Here is a 20,382-nt window from a genome sequence, read left to right as displayed (position 1 = left end):
GGGCTAGGAAGTTCCCATGTGTGCACAGTGGCAAATGGGTCATTGGTTTCTAGGATACTGGAGGTCCAAGCAACCAATGACTGCAAAGCAGATAATTCTGGCTGGGGGGCGGGGAGAAGGCAGAGAGACACAGAATAGTCAACAGCTGTAAGGAATCCTATTCCTGGGTTTGAATGTTTGAGTTGCCGCACTGGCTCCCATGGACTAGAGGTATATTGTGTCTGGGTTTCAGGTAGACAGAAACCCGGGCACAATTTGCAAAACCCGGACTGTCCTGGTCAATCCCGTACGGGTGGCAACCCTAAGTAAAAAACCATCATTGCAGATATGAGTCTGATAAACGGTTTCAGGGATCAGCATTATAAAAATTGGAGGAGATAAGTGACCTAATAATTTGTTTGAGTACAAAACCATTTTATACCATTGATATAAATGTATAAACCCTTCTGCGCTGATGGATATAATTAATCGTGGGAAAATTATATTGTAAAACTGTGAAACAAACCAGCAGCTATAAATATATATAAACCCCTAAATGATATAACAAAATGGTAATTACGGCACTGATTCAATAGTGTAAATTATTCATCAGTGTAAAAATCATGCACAATAAATCATTCAATAAATATTGTAATCAATTAAAGTCCTCCAAGCAGTACATGAAAATATTTTTAAACAAAATTAATTTCAAACTAAATAAGTTCAAAATAAGCAATTCAATGATGTAATGACTAAAAAATTACCATCACCAGCATTTTTCTTCCAAGCATAGAAAATTCTTTGATCCAAGGTGACTGCCACCAATAATCCAGCAAAATGCCCTTATCAGGAGTGCGTGCCTATCTCATTACAAGATTAAGCAAACACAGCTTGTATTCATTTCAAAGTTCTCCATAACAGGTGCAGTCCACTTTAAGGCTTCACCTCCACTGCTGTCTTCTTCTCATTCACTGGTTATATTTCAAAGCCAGCATAAAAAAAACAAAAAAACAGTACTGTATGAAAAAGAAGAAAGGGCGCACCAGCATTTCAGGGTCCACAGTGGATGCAAAGTGATTAGGTCACCAAGACTGCTCCCAGCAAGGCAAAGGATCTTCCAGATGGCTGACGTGTTTCAAAGGTAGATCCACTCTTCCTCAGAGCCAAATCTCCAGATCTGCTCGCTTGGCTTCCACTATGGACCTTGATATGCTTTTATGATTGATTTGTTTGTAAAAATAGCTCCTTTTACTTTATATTAATAAACACTACTTGGGTAATGTGCAAGGCTGGTACGCTGTCTCTTCTTTTTCTTACAGTGTTTACTCCCTGACCATTAGAGGGCAGCAAAGCCTGTGCATCCATTGGAACTATCAAGATCCTTTATTACATCCACCGCCATTACATCACCCTTGAGCACAGGAGACTGTTGTTGTGTTTTTTTCTGCTCCCATAGTGTAGTATCTTAAACATTCAAATTTATTTGACCAATGTAATCAAGGTATTCAATATCAAGGAGTTCTTTACAAGTACAACAGAATATTGACAAAGGAAACTTGAGTTACTCAGTAATCGGCCTAACAAGACTTCAAGCGTTAATCCACTGCCTGATTCTGCCTCCTCCTCTGCTGTTACCTTTTCATTGCACTAAACTATATCCACCAGTTTTATGTCTAATGTACGTATATCGTTTATTCGTGACTCTTGTATTGCACTGCAATAAAGTATAACTAAAGACATGTTATTTTTTCTTTTGGATACAGCAGAGAGGGATTTCAACACCTGTCTTGTTTTTGCTGTTTGTGCCCTGTTAGGGAGATTCACTCTCTCTATTTATACTATTTCTCCTTATCACTGAGAGTGAAAGGACTAGAAAATCCCACAGTTTGGCTTGATATCAGAACATTAATAGAGGGTAAATCTCCCTAACAGGACACAGATGGCTCCAACAAATTGACATAGGTTATAACCTCCCCATACTCTATCCAAAATGAGTTGTGCCCTTAGTTACACTTTGAAGTCATTTTTGATGTTATATTTGGTGAAGTTATTGCTATATCTTTGGACATGTCTGTTTGTTCTTGCTGGAAAATAGCCATTGGGGGACATTAACTAAAGGTGGAGAAACTGGTGCAGCTGTTCATACTAACCAATCAATGTCTAAATTCAGCTTGTTCAATGAAGCTTTGACAATAACACCTAGTATTTGATTGGTTTCTAGGCTTGTGCAGCAGGCGCTCAATCCAGTGCAGCAGGTGCTCATTCTTTTGCGCATGTGCAGAGTCATAAACATAAAAGCCTAAGATGAGCAAGGACTAGAATGTGCAGGCAGACGAGCTATGGTGCATACGCCAGATTCTACCGCCCAGCAACCTATTTAAACTGAGAGCTTGCCTGGCCTCAGTGCTGGATTGTCTTCAGCTCTGGTTCATGTGTTCCTGGTTCTTGAAAGTCTACTACCCTTATTCCTGACCCGGCTATGTCTGACAGCTCTCTTGGATCACCCCTACCTATTATGTCTGCTGCTCACTTGTGTTACCGGCCACAGCTTAGGTTTCTGACTATGTCTCAGCTTCCTGATTTGGTACCTCGCTGCCAGAAAGTTACGATTTCTGCCTGTTTTTGACCTTGAACTTGATCCTGACCCTGCACCTCTCTGCCTGGCTGCTGCTGAACAAGGCTTGTGATCAGACTCCATACTACCACTGGAAAGACTCCTGTGTCTCCAAGCTTCAGCTCACTACTACAGTGTTTAAATGGGAATTTCACAAGAGGCCCCCCACGTCATCTTGGGCTCCACAGTCAGGTACGTAATATAGGCACTGCTGCGCTAGATTTTTCTCTGCTCTAGTTTTAGCAAATCTTCCTCATTGTTATTCTCGGATGTTCACTCTGGTATCCATCTGCCAAACCTTCAAACTGATCATACCCCTCTCCTAACAGCTCAGCTTACAAACCTTTGTAAGAATACATGTCTATTCATAATCTGCTACCATCTGTCCTAGTGATGTACCCTTTATCTGACAGGTGCAGCATCATGTAGATTAAACAGCATTACAAACTATTTATTTATTTATTTTTTTACAAAGGAGCCCTAATGGTATACATAGGCTTCTTAAACCATGCGTTGTGGACACTTTTCTGCAATGGTTGGCACAGGGGAGAAGGTTCACCACACAGGCCCAGAGTGGCTTGTCTATATGGTAACTTTTCTTACACTGGAAATCTAGCATAGGTGTTAGAAAAGGGGGTTGCAGATATATTTGGTTTGATGGTATTGTGAAAGATACTAGAATAAAGTTTCTCTTAAGACTGCAACAACCAAAACATTTTCTGTGTTGATAGTAAGGATACATCATTAAGGTATATACAAGATAGAGTTGAGCCTAAAAATAATTTTGGGGGGAAGTATCGCGCTTCAGGGATAACTATGTGTATGATAAATTCTTTGAATAATAAATAGATAAACTATATTAGTGGCAAATGATGAATAAATTGTGTTGTGCCAAAGTGTAGATTAAATAAATACTTATTGTGTGTCTTCTAAATAAATATCGAAATACATACCAATATACCAGTAAAGATTCAAGTACACAATAAATAAATAAATATGATATAAAATTATTACAGTGATTGTGTAAAGATGAATTGATATAAAATTAGATAAGGTGCTTATAGTACTTATGGTGATGATGTGTTCATATTCATATACAAAAAATAGTGCATATGAATATTAATTGTATAAAATGTAATTACTATTACTAACATGAAACTCACTTGATCGAAGATACTATCATTTTGTATGCCTTAGGACCCATGTGCATAACAATTAAGTTGAGTATAGTCATTACAAGCATGTTATGCCTTTATTTGTGCACACCATCCACTGCTGGCAGAATAGGGTTGGGGGGAGATGAGGAGCATTAAAATGAGTATAATATATATATATATATATATATATATATATATATATATATATATATATATATATATATATATATATACAGTGCCATTTAAGAGAATCCAATGAGTTAAACACTGGTAATGGATTGGACTGTACAATAGATTCCTATTTTATATTTGGTAACGATTATGCACAGTTGACTTGATCCATTGCATTTGAAGGCAGCCTGCCTTCTCATCTCATCACCAAGTAATGTAATCTATGAGAATAAAGGTGGCAGTTTTATTAGGTAAGTTAGTGCAAGAGCTAAGATGAGCATACAAAGTGCCGTAATAGCAACCCTAACCTATGCCAAATAATTACATTCATTTTTAGTACAGCTAGATTAGTGGAAGGTTATTTCAAGTAGAATAATATGAATATAGGAGGTTTTATGGTGATTATACAAAAGCTGATGATGCCCTGTTAGTTAACGTTGTCCCCTCCCCTGTGGCCAAAAGGGAAAAACACTTTTTTGATGGAGTTGGAAATGTCACATTTGGCCCAAGTCTACAAAATTTGGCCCTAACTTTGTATGACTATATGTATGGAATGGTAAGTCTACCCTGGAAGTCTACCCTGTATGAGTTGGCAATCACTAATGGAACATACACATTATATGATAATCAGAGGGAAAATCTGAACAATCCTAAGATTTTCATATAGTGTGAACACAAATTTCAAGAGACAATTCAGACCTACCAAAAGAAAATTACTGAGGAGCAAACTGCAATATTTTTCTCATTACTGAACAGAATTTATGACTTTTGTCTAATGTGTACTGGTTACATACAATAAAACTTCATAAAACTTATGAAACAAAAAAAAAAACATCACATGAGAAATATTGTGCATGATCACAAAAAAAAAAAAATACAACCCAGAATAACATGCAGCTTTTCGGAACCACAAATAATTATCATAGGCATTAAAATAATAATGTATAAAATAAAATATGTATATGACAATATGTATGACACAATGTCCTTTTATTAATTGTGATGAGAGTCGTGCAGCAACATGCTAGTCTTCTTGTTTCTGCTGTCATACAGAGCAGTATGGAGCAGAACATTCTACCCTATTTGACCAGGACTCTTGTAACTAATTTTTGTTTTTTTGACCATCTCTGGTTGGTTTTAATGGCCTAGTTTGATCCTTTGCTGTTTGTTATTCTCAATGCCCTCCTGCCTTACGTGACAGGTGAGCTGAACTGGAGGAATGCTTCGGGCAGTGGACGTATCTATAGGGAATCAAGAAGGAGACAAGATTTATCTGGGTTGGAGTGTGATGAGCGTTCTGCTCATTGTATTGAGGTGAGAAAGGCAATCTATCTGGTGATGGATATGCACGGCGCATGAAGAGTGAAGACACTGGGTGTTTTATTTTTCACATTATTATTTTTCACAGCATTTTACCATCTTTGTCCATTACTTGGAAATAATTGGACATATTTACTTATACTAATTGTTGGACACTTATTTTAATGGGACTTTAAATTGTTTATATGTTAATCTAGATTTTGCGCTATACTGCATTTATTTCAATTTAACATTTTGTTGGTGTGAAATCACTGTACAGTGTTTGGCTATGCAACACGGAATTTATTTGTATTTTTTATTTATTTATTCTTTTGCGCTGATTTTATTTATTTTATTATTTGTTCACACTAATTTGATCATGACGTGTGGTAGGCATGTATGTGTACTTCGGTACAATTTGCTTGAAACCCTGCAGGGCCTTAGTAAGGAGACAAGAAAAAGATGCCTGTGATACTCCAACCACCTCTCCAACAACCATCTGAAATGAGGCTTTTTTAAGAAAGTGCAGGACAGCCAACAACTTGGCCATTGGTTGAATTGCATAATTGCGCTGTGTGGTGGGCTCTAGAAAAACATGCAATTCCCCTATCAACACCATAATTAGCTCATTGGACAGGCAAAGTGTATTCATTGCTTCTTTTTCTGTGAAATGACCAAGCAGTGTCCACTGTTTAAATGAATGTTGCCTTTGAATGGCTTGAAATTCAAACAAATGTACCTCAAAAAGCTCCATTTGTGATGTAGGTGGGAGCAATGCTACGTCCAGCTGCCAAAGGTCAGTGAATGCTTGCCAAATTCTCACAACATGCGATTGTTAATTGGCACCCTTTTTTAAACACTTCTATGGCCTGCCCTTCGAGGTGTGGTGGCTCCTAACAAACCAGCGTCATCCATTTCTTAAATCTTACATGCCTGCACCACTACATATTTAACACATGCATTTATTTATTTATTTCCTTTAGTGAGTTGACCTTAACACTGTTTTATGTTGTATTTCATGAGTGAATCAACATTTTTATTATCGCATGCGATTTTTGAGAAAAATGTGTCATGTGACCCAAAAACCTCATGCGATATGCTTTAGTGAACAGTGGCCTTCCATTTGTCAACTGGGAGGAAGTAGACTTATGCACACTGGGCGTGTTTAGACACGTTTAATTGTTTCAAGAGCTTGGACTTTTTTTCATTTAATGGGCCAGAATAATAATTTATTCTGACCATTAAAATGAATGAACAACCAAGCACTTCACACGCCTAACGCTTAAGTGCAATTACATGCGTTTAGGAGCATCAGGTGTTTTTTTTTTTTTGCCAAAACGCTGCTGCTCCTGAAAGCGCTGGCAGTGGGGGGGGGGGGGTGTATAGGCTAGCATTGAGGGGTGTATAAAGACAAAAACAAGACACCTCTAGAAATGGCATTTAAAATCCCAGTGTGAAGACATTCAGAGTGCTAAGTCTGCTATTAACTTCAGGTAAATGGCTGGCCAGGTTCAACATGGAAAACCCAATCATGGGCTTTTCCCAAAAGTTCCTCAGGGGCACAAGGAAACATCGGTGCAGAAAAGATGACTTGTGGTGAAGGAAATGAGCAGACAGGAGGAGGCAGAGCAGCACATCAAGGCTGTCTCAATTCCCAAGGGAAGTCAATGGACTAGCTGGGTGACCCTGATAAAAAAGAAATTCACCTGACATGACATCTTGGGGATAAAGGGATCTTGGCTATGTTTTGTCATCATAGCCAGTTATGACCATCTACCCTTACCCCACAACCTCCAGCTGTGTTCGGAAGAAGGTTCTACTCATTCTCTTTCAGACATCTGCATAGTTAAGACACATTTTAACAGGATGCTCTGTGTGCCTCCACCAAGGGCATTACACTTGGGGGCATAACCAAGTTCTCAGACAGTCAGCATTAATCTTGGAACAGAGGTTAAATGCTCTCCCTCAAAATTGGCAGGAGATGTCCACATCACATGATTTTCACCACAGGCCAACATCCAGAGTATTGAACAAGATCAAGGGATATACAGTAAGTATCCTAAACAATACTCCAGATTATAAAAATTAATGTAGACTTGTTTTTTCCCCCCCAGACACTGGGGCTACAACATTCCAGGCAGACATGGTCCTGTGGTCCACAACAACTAATCTGACATAAATTGTGAAATTGACAGAACCATGGGAAGATGGTGCTGAAGAAGCGTACAAAAGAAAAAAGAACTGAGAATTGACAACTTAAACTTTTCTAAATGGCTAGAAGATCAGAATTTACTCTGTAGGAGTGAGATGGATGGTTTTGATTGCCTTTTGAAGAAGATGGTAATAAGGGGGGTCACTCCCCAAAATAAGGAGGTGACAACCTTACAACCCCAATGATGTACCTATGTCTCCCTCCCTTTTCATCACACCAATTCTAAGATCAAGAGTGCAACCTTACTATAGATTTTGAAACATAAAGCCTTATTAGCTATACTGGAAAGATTACTGAGTCACTTGACAATTTAAAATAATTAATTTAAAGAATAAGGTCTTTTGGAAGTTAGAAAAAAGAGAGAATAACTGTCATGTGATGCCATTGTTGGTCTGCTTGCTGCTGATGATGTTACCTACTCCCTGGACATTTAGATTACATGTGGTGTGGGCGCTGGCATTACTACTGTGTTGATGGCTGCCAAATATCTTTTTCAGTGGTGTCTTGACAAAAGAGACAAAGATAAAATAGTAAAACCTTAATGTTTGAAAACACCATGTACCTGGCCTCAAGCAAATTCAAAATCCAAAGCATCAATTTTTGCCTCCCTACTGGCAATTTTTTTGCAAAAAGACTTGAGAGAAGAAATAACTGCACAGGTCAAACTGTAGAAATTATCTAGAAACACGTTGTTTAAAATCACAGGGGAATACAAAGGGCTTACCAGTCTAAAAAGTACATCAATAGGAAAAGAAGAAAGTAAATTTCTTTTTCTCCTATATGTTGTTACTGACATCTTCAAAAGACATGCTTTTTATTTGTTATTAATTTATTTATTTTTAACAATATATGCTGTGGTGTGGATGGACAAAAAATCATGTATCAATTACAAGTGCAAAACTGTAGTGGAAGTATCTTCAACACTCATTAACAACACTTTGAAATGTCAAGCAAATACAGTAATAAGTTAGAATAAGTATAAGCTAAGGTTTGGGCCGAGCTCAGTTTTGCACAAACCCATGGGAACCTGTCACACGATAGCAGGCCATCCCTCCAATTAGTCATTTGTTATATGCGACAACAAGATTGGGAATTCACAGCCACATATAACATTTATAAAAAAGAACAAATATAAAAAAGTAATATACACGCGCCCTTATATAAAGCTGCGAACTCAAAAACACCTGGAATGTATAGTAGAAATATAAAATACAAGGAGTCGCGCTAAAAAAGGCCAATTACATCAAGAAATTGGCTTATTTCAAACAGAATCTCCTCTTGCACTGACAGGCACATCTAAAGCTGCGAGGTCCTCCGGCTCTGGAATAGAAAGACTTACCTGGTGAGAGCTGATCCTGTTTAAATCCAGTCTGTTTGGAGGCTATCTGTGGTTGGTGTACTCCCTGTGGCTGATTGTACCGGAGCTGCTGTGCTGGATATAGGTGTTAGTAGTCCTCAACTACTCACTGTGCATCACCTTTCCCCCTCTGGTAAGAGGCTCTATGTGGTGGAGGGATTCACTAAGTTGCTGTATGTCATCCTAATACTCACAAGGGTGGAAATATCCCATCGTTTAATCCACATGAACTGTTGTAAAATTCGAGGGTTGAAAGTAGACTATACACTTATACTATACACATATATCTTATTGTTGATGCTGCATGTTTTGATTTGTGCCATGCATTTCAATTAAGAGGTTCTGTTTGAAATAAGCCAATTTCTTGATGTAACTGGCCTTTTTTAGCGCGACTCCTTGTATTTTACATATAACATTTGCCTGAGGGTTTGGGGTGCACTTAGCTCATCTTAAGTCAAGACTGCAAAATCCCTATGTTTACCAGTAAGGCTGGATTCACACTTTTCCAACTGGATGAAGGTTTCCCCGCATCCAATTTGCATGACAGGAGAGTGTGGCTGGCTCTCAACGGAGCTGGGTCACACAGCTTCGGGACGGCCGCACTGCAGAAGGGTCCTGTGCATCTTTGGCTCCGTTTCAGGTCTGAATTTAGGCAAAAAGTCTGACCTAAATCGGACCTAAAACGGTAAACAGGGACGCACCAGACCCCCTCCTGCGACAGGCACCGCAGATAGTGTGAACCCAGCCTAATTGTTGCTATCTTAAAGTGGTTGTAAACCCTTACATATACCCAGTAAAAAGACTGTCCTCAGGTGATACACAGAGATTGAATAAATCTTCTTAAAAAGGCTGTAGCTGGTTATCTGCAGTCTTTTCTTCGCTATATCCATTCAAAGTGCTGAATGTATAAAGCTTGTCTTCGAGTTCAGAAAAAAGGAAGCAGAAGTCACACTCTGCAGAGCTCAGTGAGTAGAGCTATGATTCCTGAATAGAGGGAAGGGACACACCCCCACAGGAACAGAGCTGAGGCGACCAATCAGCTGGGGCTCCCTCCCCTGTCACCATTTATCTCTTGGTGTCATGAAAACTTGTCAGAAGAAATTCATGCTGATAGCAGAGGGATAAAGCAGCTGACAGAAATGACACTTAGTGCTCTCACTTTAGAGTACACACTGTAGAGGGATGCACTTTTTTCATATTTTATGTCTGAGGTTTACAGGCACTTTTTAATCCAGACAAAAAAAAACAACAAAAAATACATTTGTTTCTTTCTTTTTTTGGGGGGATAAAGAAAGCAGCACCATAATTGCTCAAAAAACATATAGTAATTAAACATGCCACCAAGAAAAGGGATGTCTTGAAAACACCCTGATAAAAATAGTAGAATTTGAATGGCTTACCACCGGCAAATTGGGGTATATGTGTAGTAAAGTGTGCTGTTTTGAAATTGGCTGGAAAAAAGGGCACATATGTACATGGGCACTCTGCTCCAGTGGATAATAGGTAGGTTTTGGGAAACATTTAATATATTTCTTATACAGAAGATTTGTGTTTTGGGAGCCATTACTGTGTTATGTACATTATAAGCACTGAATATACAGTATTTGCTTGTGAACCTAAACCGACTTTAGGGTCTCCACTCCGGCATCTATGTCCCCCATTCGATGTGTTCCAATTAGGGTGCAGGTCAGGCTAGTAGTCCGCCCTGACTCCATGTAATCCACAGAAAAATTAGAAAAAGATCTCAGCCGCGGCACACCATACAGGCCCACCATGTAATAGGTGATAGCAGCCTCAGCCTAACTCCACCCATACCATGCCCTCCAACATGTTTCACCCCACCCACATTGCTTAGTAAGCTCCATGGGTGGGGCCAAACATGTTGGGGGTGTGGCCTTGATGGCGTTAGGCTGAGGTGTGCGGTGTCTGAGATCTTTCACTACTTGTTCACTGAATATATGCTTGGTGCACACATTTTCAACCAGGAGTTTGAAGTAAAGCAAGACCTTTTAGTACATCACACTTTAAAATGTAAACAAAACAAAAACGGATTTGCTTAGCTGCTTAGAAATTCTGACATAGCTTGGGTTAGTAGTAGGAAGCTTAAAGAAGAACTTAGCTTTTGTTGAGAAAAAAAAACAAATCTCCTCTGGGTGATTAGTGTACATTGCAAGGATTTTAACAAACATTGTTGCAGATTCCTACCTGTTTGTCCTCTAAATATAGCTGTGTATTATTTTATGTCTTTTGAATACTAATACTTCATGGGAGTGATTTTTCATTATTGATCACCTAATGGGGAAAATTGCAGTGCCTGGATACCTTTAGAAGTAATTAACCCTTTAAGATCATCTCACCAAAAATGAAATTTTTGTTGCAGAAAATACCTAAAATCTGACTTTTATCTTAGTGCAGAGTTCTGGGAAAAACAGTGAGCCAATCAAACAAGCAAGCAGAACATTACATTTCTGGGGGTGTTCTATACATCAACTGTGTACAGAGTGCCTCCAGGTGATTTTTTTTTGTTTACTATAGTTTTTTCCCACACAGTTACCCTTTAACTAGTTCAGGTATGTTCCATAGCAGTTTAACTGCTACAGGGTGGCACCTATGTGCCAGGTCACGTATATACAGTCAGGTCCATGAATATTGGGATATCGACACAATTCTAATCTTTTTGGCTCTATACACCACCACAATGGATTTGAAATGAAACAAACACAATGTCATTTAACTACAGACTTTCAGCTTTAATTTGAGGGTATTTACATCCAAATCAGGTAAACGGTGTAGGAATTACAACAGTTTATATATGTGCCTCCCACTTTTTAAGGGACCAAAAGTAATGGGACAGATTAACAATCATAAATTAAACTTTCACTTTTTAATACTTGGTTGCAAATCCTTTCCAGGCAATTACAGCCTGAAGTCTAGAATGTATAGACATCACCAGGTGCTGGGTTTCATCCCTGGTGATGCTCTGCCAGGCCTCTACTGCAACTGTCTTCAGTTCCTGCTTGTTCTTGGGGCATTTTCCTTTCAGTTTTGTCTTCAGCAAGTGAAATGCATGCTCAATCAGATTCAGGTCAGGTGATTGACTTGGCCATTGCATAACATTCCACTTCTTTCCCTTAAAAAACTCTTTGGTTTCTTTCGCAGTATGCTTCGGGTCATTGCCCATCTGCACTGTGAAGCGCCGTCCATTGAGTTGTGAAGCATTTGGCTGAATATGAGCAGGTAATATTGCCCGAAACACTTCAGAAATCATCCTGCTGCTTTTGTCAGCAGTCACATCATCAATAAATTCAAGAGAACCAGTTCCATTGGCAGCCATACATGCCCACGCCATGATACTACCACCACCATGCTTCACTGATGAGGTGATATGCTTTGGATCATGAGCAATTCCTTTCTTTCTCCATACTCTTCTCTTACCATAACTCTGGTACAAGTTGATCTTGGTCTCATCTGTCCATAGGATGTTGTTCCAGAACTGTGAAGGCTTTTTTAGAGGTTGTTTGGCAAACTCGTATCTGGCCTTCCTGTTTTTGAGGCTCACCAATGGTTTACATCTTGTGATGAACCCTCTGTATTCACTCTGGTGAAGTCTTCTGTTGATTGTTGACTTTGACACACATACACCTACCTCCTGGAGAGTGTTCTTGATCTGGCAAACTGTTGTGAAGGGTGTTTTCTTCACCAGGGAAAGAATTCTTCGGTCATCCACCACAGTTGTTTTCTGTGGTCTTCCGGGTCTTTTGGTGTTGTTGAGCTCACCAGTGGGTTCTTTCTTTTTAAGGATGTTCCAAATAGTTGATTTGGCCACACCTAATGTTTTTGCTATCTCTCTGATGGGGTTGTTTTGTTTTTTCAGCCTAATGATGGCTTGCTTCACTGATAGTGACGGCTCTTTGGATCTCATATTTAGAGTTGACAGCAACAGATTCCAAATGCAAATAGCACACTTGAAATGAGCTCTGGACGTTTTATCTGCTCCTTGTAAATGGGATAATGAGGGAATAGCACACACCTAGCCAGCTGAGCAGCCAATTTTCCCATTACTTTTGGTCCCTTAAAAAGTGGGAGGCACATATACAAACTGTTGTATTTCCTACACCTTTCACCTGATTTAGATGTAAATACCCTCAAATTAAAGCTGAAAGTCTACAGTTAAAGCACATCTTGTTTGTTTCATTTCAAATCCATTGTGGTGGTGTATAGAGCCAAAAAATATTAGAATTGTGTCGATGTCCCATTATTTATGGACCTGACTGTATACATGATTCGGCTCTTCCGGGTAGGGCGCGCGCCGGCAGCTCGCTCCCCCTGTAATCACAGTGGTTCGGATGTAAATGCCCTCAAATTAAAGTTGAAAGTCTACAGTTAAAGCACATCTTGTTTGTTTCATTTCAAATCCATTGTGGTGGTGTATAGAGCCAAAAAGATTAGAATTGTGTCGATGTTCCAATATTTATGGACCTGACTGTATACATGATTCGGCTCTTCCAGGTAGGGCGTGCGCCGGCAGCTCACTCGCCCTGTAATCACAGTGGTTACTTTGGACATGATGTCTGCTGGCACCTGCCGATAATCAAGGAGAGAGGCAGAATGGTGGTCTGCCTATGTAAACAAACCAGGTCACCGTTCTGTCAGTCGGAAAGGCATGGATCCTGTATTCCTGCAAAGCAGGGACCTGGATTCATGCCTTACCCTAGAAAAATCACCTTCCACACTATAGAAAAACACAGGCTAGGCACACATTTAACCCTTCGATCGCTCCTGATATTAACCCATTCCCAGCCAGTCTTTAGTACAGTGACAGTGCATACTTTTTTTAGCACTGATCACTGTATTAATGTCACTAGTCCAAATTTTCTGCCGCAATATCACAGTTCCGCTATAAGTTTGTGATCGCCACCATTACTAGTAAAAAAAAAAAAAAAAAAGTAAATATATCTCATAGTAACCACTTGCTGACTGCCCTAGAGCAGTTTTACTGCTACAGGGCGGCAGCTGGGAGTGAGATCACGTGTGTATATACATTATTCTGTACTACCGCCTGCAGGGTGTGTGCACGTGCTGCTTCTGCTGCAGTTACTATTTACAGCAGAAGCCGATCTGCGGGGGCTCGACACTCGATGTCTGCCGGCATCTGCCGATTGTTGGGTAGAGACACAGAATGGAGCTCTGCCTATGTAAACAAGGCAGAGATCCTTTCTGACAGGGGGGAAGGGATGGATTTTGTGTTCCTGCAAAGCAGGGACTAAAATCCATCTCTTCCTCTAGTAAAAGCAGCACACATAGTAAACACAAACACTAACTAGGCACACAGATAACCCTTTTACCACCCTAGATGTTTAACCCTTCCGAGCCAGTGTTATTAGTACAGTAACATACTGTATACTGCACTTCTGCATAGAGGGCACACGCATATCCACTGGTACCCACTTATCAGCGAGGAGAGACACAAGATGGAGCTTTACACATGTAAACAATGCAGAGCTTCGTTCTGTCAGCAGCAATGTGGTGGATATTAACCCATTCCCAGACAGTGTCATAAGTACAGTGACAGTGCATATTTTTAGCACTGATAACTGTATTAGCCGCCGCTACTAGTATAAAAAAATAAATAAATGAAAGTTTCAGTATATATAACCCATAGTTTGTAGACGCTAGAATGTTTGCATAAACCAATTAATATACACTTATTGGGATTTTTTTTTTTTTTTACCAAAAATATGTAGCAGAGTACATATTGGTCTAAATTGATGAAGACATTTGATTTTTTTTACTATTCATTATTTTTGTTATTGGATATGTTTTATAGCAGAAAGTAAAAAAGTAAAAAATATTGTCTGTCTTTTTTTGTTTCTAGCACAAAAAAATAAAAAACGCAGAGTCGATCAAATACCACCAAAAGAAAGCTCTATTTGTGGGGGAAAAAATGAAATAAATGTTATCTGGGTAACGAGTCGCAGGACCGCACAGTTGTCAAAAGTAACGCAGTAGTGTATCGCAAAAAATGGCCTGGTGACGAAGGGGGGTAAATCTTCTGGAGGTCAAGTGGTTAAAAACTGTGAAGCTATGTTCACATACATATCAAATTGCTGCTGAGCCAGCCAAAGAATTCATTAAAAATCTCAAAACACTTTAATTTTCTTCTTGCATCCTTAAAAAAAATTGCTAAATATACTGAACAAAATTACAAACTCAACACTTTTGTTTTTGCCCCCATTTTTCATGAGCTGAACTCAAAGATCTAAAACTTTTTCTATGTGCACAAAAGGCCTATTTCTCTCAAATATTGTTCAAAAATCTGTCTAAATCTGTGCTATTGAGCACTTCTCCTTTGCCGAGATAATCCATCTACCTCACAGGTAAACATATCAAGATGCTGATTAGACAGCATGAGTATTTCACAGGTGTGCCTTAGGCTGGCCACAATCTAAAATGTGCAGTGTTATCACACAGCACAATGCCACAGATGTCGCAAGTTTTAAGGGAGCATGCAATTGGCATGCTGACTGCAGGAATGTCCACCAGAGCTGTTGCCCATTAATTGAATGTGATTTCTTTACCATAAGCATTCTCCAAAGGCATTTCGGAGAATTTGGCAGTACTTCTAACCGGCCTCACAACCACGTGTAACCACATCAGCTCAGGACCTCCACATCCAGCATCTTCACCTCCAAGATCATCTGAGACCAGCCACCCGGACAGCTGCTCCAACAATCGGTTTGCATTACCAAAGAATTTCTGCACAAACTGTCAGAAACCGTGTCAGAGATGCTCTTCTGCATACTCGCCATAATTTTAAATTTAATAGTTAGAAAATATTTTAAAATGTAGTACTGAATTAAATCTAGATTAGAATTACTGTTCTTCTATTAGTTGTTAAAAAAATAGAAACTGACTAACTACGTAATATATTATGGACCGTCTGGTACACTTATTATGGCAACATCCTTGACGTCTTTCCTGTTGTCCTCTTTTGATTTAAGGACTTTGTTTATTATTTTGTGTATTCACCTTGAAAAGTTAGTTATATTCAAGTTATTTTTGGCTGTAACATTTGTTCACATAAAAATTGCAGGTTTTATTAATTTTGAACAGTTAAGTTTTATCATCGTGATAGAGATTCAGTAGTTACTCCAATAAACTAGCATTTTTTTAGTGATATAAAATACAATGCTCATTAAAAATCTTAAGCACATCTGAAACTACTAGTTATGGGTGAATCTCAATTTGCACTGCATGGTGCAGGTGATTGAGCCATATGCAGAGTCTATTTCAGAGAGCAGGAGCACCACACTATTGCACCTGGATGCCCAACTTTCTATGTATTCGGGTCCTTGGTCAGATTCCTTTGGAGTTATTGATTCCAGTGCTTGATGAGAAAGCCTTCCAGCTAAGGATAAATAAAACGTTGTTTGACTTCCTCTAATAGGGGTAATACATTTCTGGTGAGTAAGATGCATATCTATCTTCCTGGTGGAGAGGAACGAGGAACAGCACAATCACTATTTCACTTTTTAAATTTATATATGTGGACTTTTTGCATTTCATATTTAATGTGTATATTTTTATGGACATTATCTATGTTTATGTGTAAAAACAATAAAACAATATTTTTTACTTTCTGCTATAAAACACATCCAATAAAAAAAATGTAAATTTTTTCATAAATTTAGGCCAATATGTATTCCTCTACAGGTAGCACCCTCCTAGATAGGTGCTAGGTAAAAGCCTAGTTTTTTTGGCTCTGCCTGCTCATCAGGAGAGTCTGATTCTTAGTTTTGCCTGTTGCATGTGTTCATGTGTGATTCACTTGGTCTGAGGGAGTGTCCCCACTGTATCCTATATGGGAGCCTCTTGGGGTGGAGGAAACCCAGCCAGTGACACACAGGCTCTTGTGACAGTCCCAGTGGGAGGACACAATGCAGTGCATCCTGGGATTGGTCATAAAAGCCAAGGGCACATGTGACAGGGCATTTTTGGGTGGGAAGCCAAGTTCTAGGAGGAGGGTGATGGCTGTCTCTCCTACTGTCAGCAAGGAAAGTGGTTACAGGCAGTCGGCCTAGTGAACCACGTGTGGTGCTGAGCCAGAGAAGTCCAGAGGATACTGACTGGGAGCAAGCGGCAGAGCGACCTGAGGCAAAACAGTGTCTGTGAGTACCAGGGAGCTTGCCGGGGTCTGCCCACAAAGGGGACCACTTCAGGTAGAGTAAGTGGATGGGAGCTTGCACACACAGCGAGTAAGAAAGGGGGTGACAAGTTAGACCCTGAAGAGTAACCTAAGATATAGTTCGCCTTTCATACCTTCACTTCAGTGGCAAGGTGATGCAGTGGCCTTGCTGCATTCAACACAGTTAGAAGTCCTCAGGATTGTGCATAGTTGTCAAGTTGAAGTACCCCTGCTATGGGTAACCCAGGGGAATCCATTCCCAGAAGCTCCCAAGAGGGCAGTGCTACCTACATATTTTTGGTAAAAAAAAATCCCAACAGGCAAATATTATTTGGTTTTTGCATGGATTATAGCATCTACAATCTATGGTATATATATATATATATACTGGATTTCTTATTTATTTATTTATTTATTTTTATACTAGTAGCGGCGGTGATCAGCAACTCATAGCGGGACTGTAATATTGTGGCGGACAAGCTGACACTGACACTTTTGACACTCTGTGGGAACCAGCGACACTAATACAGTGATCAGTGCTAAAAATATGCACTGTCTCTGTACTTATGACACTGGCTGGGAAGGGGTTAATATCAGGGGCAATCAAAGGGTTATATGTGTGTCTAGCCTGTGTTTTTCTAAAGTGTGGAAGGAACTTTTAGGGTTAAACATCTAGGACGATCCAAGGGTTAAATGTGTGCCTAACCAGTGTTTATGTGTACACAGTGTGGTGTTTTTACTAAGGGATGTGATGGATTTTATTACCTGCTTTGCAGGAAAACAAAATCCACCACATCCCTGCTGACAGGACAGAGCTCTGCATTGTTTACATGAGCAAAGCTCCATCCTGTGTTTCTCCTCGCTGATCAGTGGGTGCCAGTGGACATGCATGTGCCCTCTATGCAGAAGTGCAGTATACAGTATACACGATTCTGCACAGAATGGCCACCCTGTAAAAGTAAATATGCTATAGGGTGGTCGTGAATTGGTTAATAAAACTTGCTGCTAAGATAAATTCTCTGGGGTTAAGCCGAACCCTTTGTAACTGGATTGTATGGAAAAAGGGAAAGGGGTTTCTAGGAACCCCCTTCTCTCCTTTTTCCTCATGGGAGGGCATCGGTGTAGGCGGTTTCAAGGTTCCCCTCCCGGGTCAGCTAGGCGGGAAAGAGCCGAGGTGAGAAGAAGCAGATTGGTTAAAAAAGCCACCTGCGGAAGGTCAGGTGACCGAAGTTTCTAGAACCGAGGCAGGCTATATAAGGAGGAGCTGACAAGAGCGCGGCGCCAGTCGCCTCATAGGGTTAGCCGGAGTGGAGCTCTGCAGAAGAGCTATAATACTCACGGCTGCCGCGGGCTTCCCTCAGGGCGACATAAGGACTCTCCTGAGACAACTCCTGGAGAAAGCAGAAGCCGAAGGTGGAGAGAGATGGCTGCGTTGCTGCCTAGAGTTGCCGACAGAAGAAGCGGTGGAAGAAGAAAGGTCGGCGGATCGGTAGCCGGCGGGAAGGAAGACTAGAATCGAAGAAGAAGACAGCAGCGGTGGCAGGAGAAGAGGCGGTAGAAGAGGTAGATCCAGCGGAGGACCACGAGGCAACAAGGAAGCGACAGGAAGGGGAGCAGCGCCGGTGCAGTGCAGCCCCGGGACGGAGGAAGGCACAGAAGGAGGAGCTTACGCAGGGGAAGAACTGGCGAAGAGACGAAGAACTCCGAGAAGAAGGTTCAGCCTGCCGGCCGAGGAACTGAAGGGCAGCAAAAGTAGAGGAAGGAAGAAAAGTGCAGCAAGACCGGAGGATGCAGACAAGGCACCATGGCGGCAAGGGGACACAGACACCGGGGCTGTCAGCGGGATACCCGTTGCAGGTCTCAATGACAGCTGCCGGAGGAGTGACAGAGAGGAGAGCCCGCTGTATTGGCCAGCAGAAGAATTGGCAGAGGCTCAGGTATTTGAAGAGCCAAGGGCTGCTGGGCCGGGTGAGTTTAGTATGTCATTGTTAGACAATTTGAACCAGTCTCTTAGTCAGATAGCTAATACCCTAAATTTATTGAACAACAAAGTAGAGGTAAAACAAACACAAAAAGGTTCAGCTACAGTGTGGCTGGATCCAGAAGAAGAAGTTGTAGCTCCAGAAAAAACAATAGGTTTTAAAGATAAGGTGAAAAAGAGGCAAGGTGGCGTTCCAGAACATATAGTAAAGGAGAGCATGCCTTGCTCTCCATCCCCCCTGGGTTTTCATCTTAATTTAAGTATAAAAGAAAAAATTTGGAATGGAGAATTTGTGGACATCCTGTCCCTCCTTCCATCAAGCAAAGAATTTCTAAAGTTGGAGAAAAGTGATGAGGACAGGAGAAGGCCTGGAGCCAAATCATTTAATAATTGGCTGCAGGCTTTCTGCATATTTTCTAGCGTGTTATGTGAAAAACAACCTTGCAAAGCAACTGGACTATTCCATCATGTTGAAATCATTCTTGAGGCGTATAAGAACTTCAGAGGCTTCGGTTGGTTTTCATATGATGAATCCTTCAAAAATTATCAGTCCATAAGGAGCTCCAGTGGAGTTTTAAGGCTGTTGGATTGTGGCTTAATTTGCTAATCCCACAAAGGTCTCAATTGGCTAGGCCAGCAAGCGTGGGGTCTAATCCGGTATCTGGATATAAAAAAGGCATATGTTTTGCATTTAATGATTCTCAATTGCAAGTGGTTACACAATTGACGATATAAGCATGAATGTGCCTTTTGCGCAGGGCCACATAGTGTATCTAAATGCTTTAAAAGGATAGCTTCCGGTACTCAATCAGGAGGAAAAGAGCCATTTCCTAAAGGGCAAAATTCAAGTGAATCTACAAGAAATGCAAACTTGGCTGCGCAAATACCCAGATCGGCGGATGGCCAATATGCTTTATAAAGGCTTTTCTGAAGGTTTCCAATTACCAGTATTTGAAGGAAAGGGGTGTGAGATTGTAAGGAATCTGAGATCAGTAAATGAGTTATCAAATAAAGTTGAAGAAAAAATTAACAAAGAAATAGAAGCAGGAAGGATAGCAGGCCCCTTTTTAAATCCGCCACTTACCAATTTTAGAGTGTCACCTTTAGGTATCCTGCCAAAAAAAGGAACCAAATAAATTCATCCATCACTTATCGTTTAAGGCAGGAAGTTCCCTTAACTATCAAATAGACCAGAGGGAATGCTCAGTAAAATATGCCTCTTTCGAAAAAGCAATAGGTTTCTTAAGGGAGCTGGGAAGGGGTGCATTGATGAGCAAGGCGGACATATTATTGGCATTCCGCTTGTTGCCAATCCACCCAAGCTGCTTCAATTCTGTAGGTTTTATGTTTAACAATACATTTTATTTTGACACGTTTCTCCCGATGGGGTGCTCACTATCTTGTTCCTATTTTGAAGCGTTTGCCAC

Source organism: Pelophylax lessonae (assembly GCF_965119305.1).
Source record: "Pelophylax lessonae genome assembly, chromosome: 5".
Classification (NCBI taxonomy): Eukaryota; Metazoa; Chordata; class Amphibia; order Anura; family Ranidae; genus Pelophylax; species Pelophylax lessonae.
Note: the sequence above shows the minus strand (reverse complement) of the source record.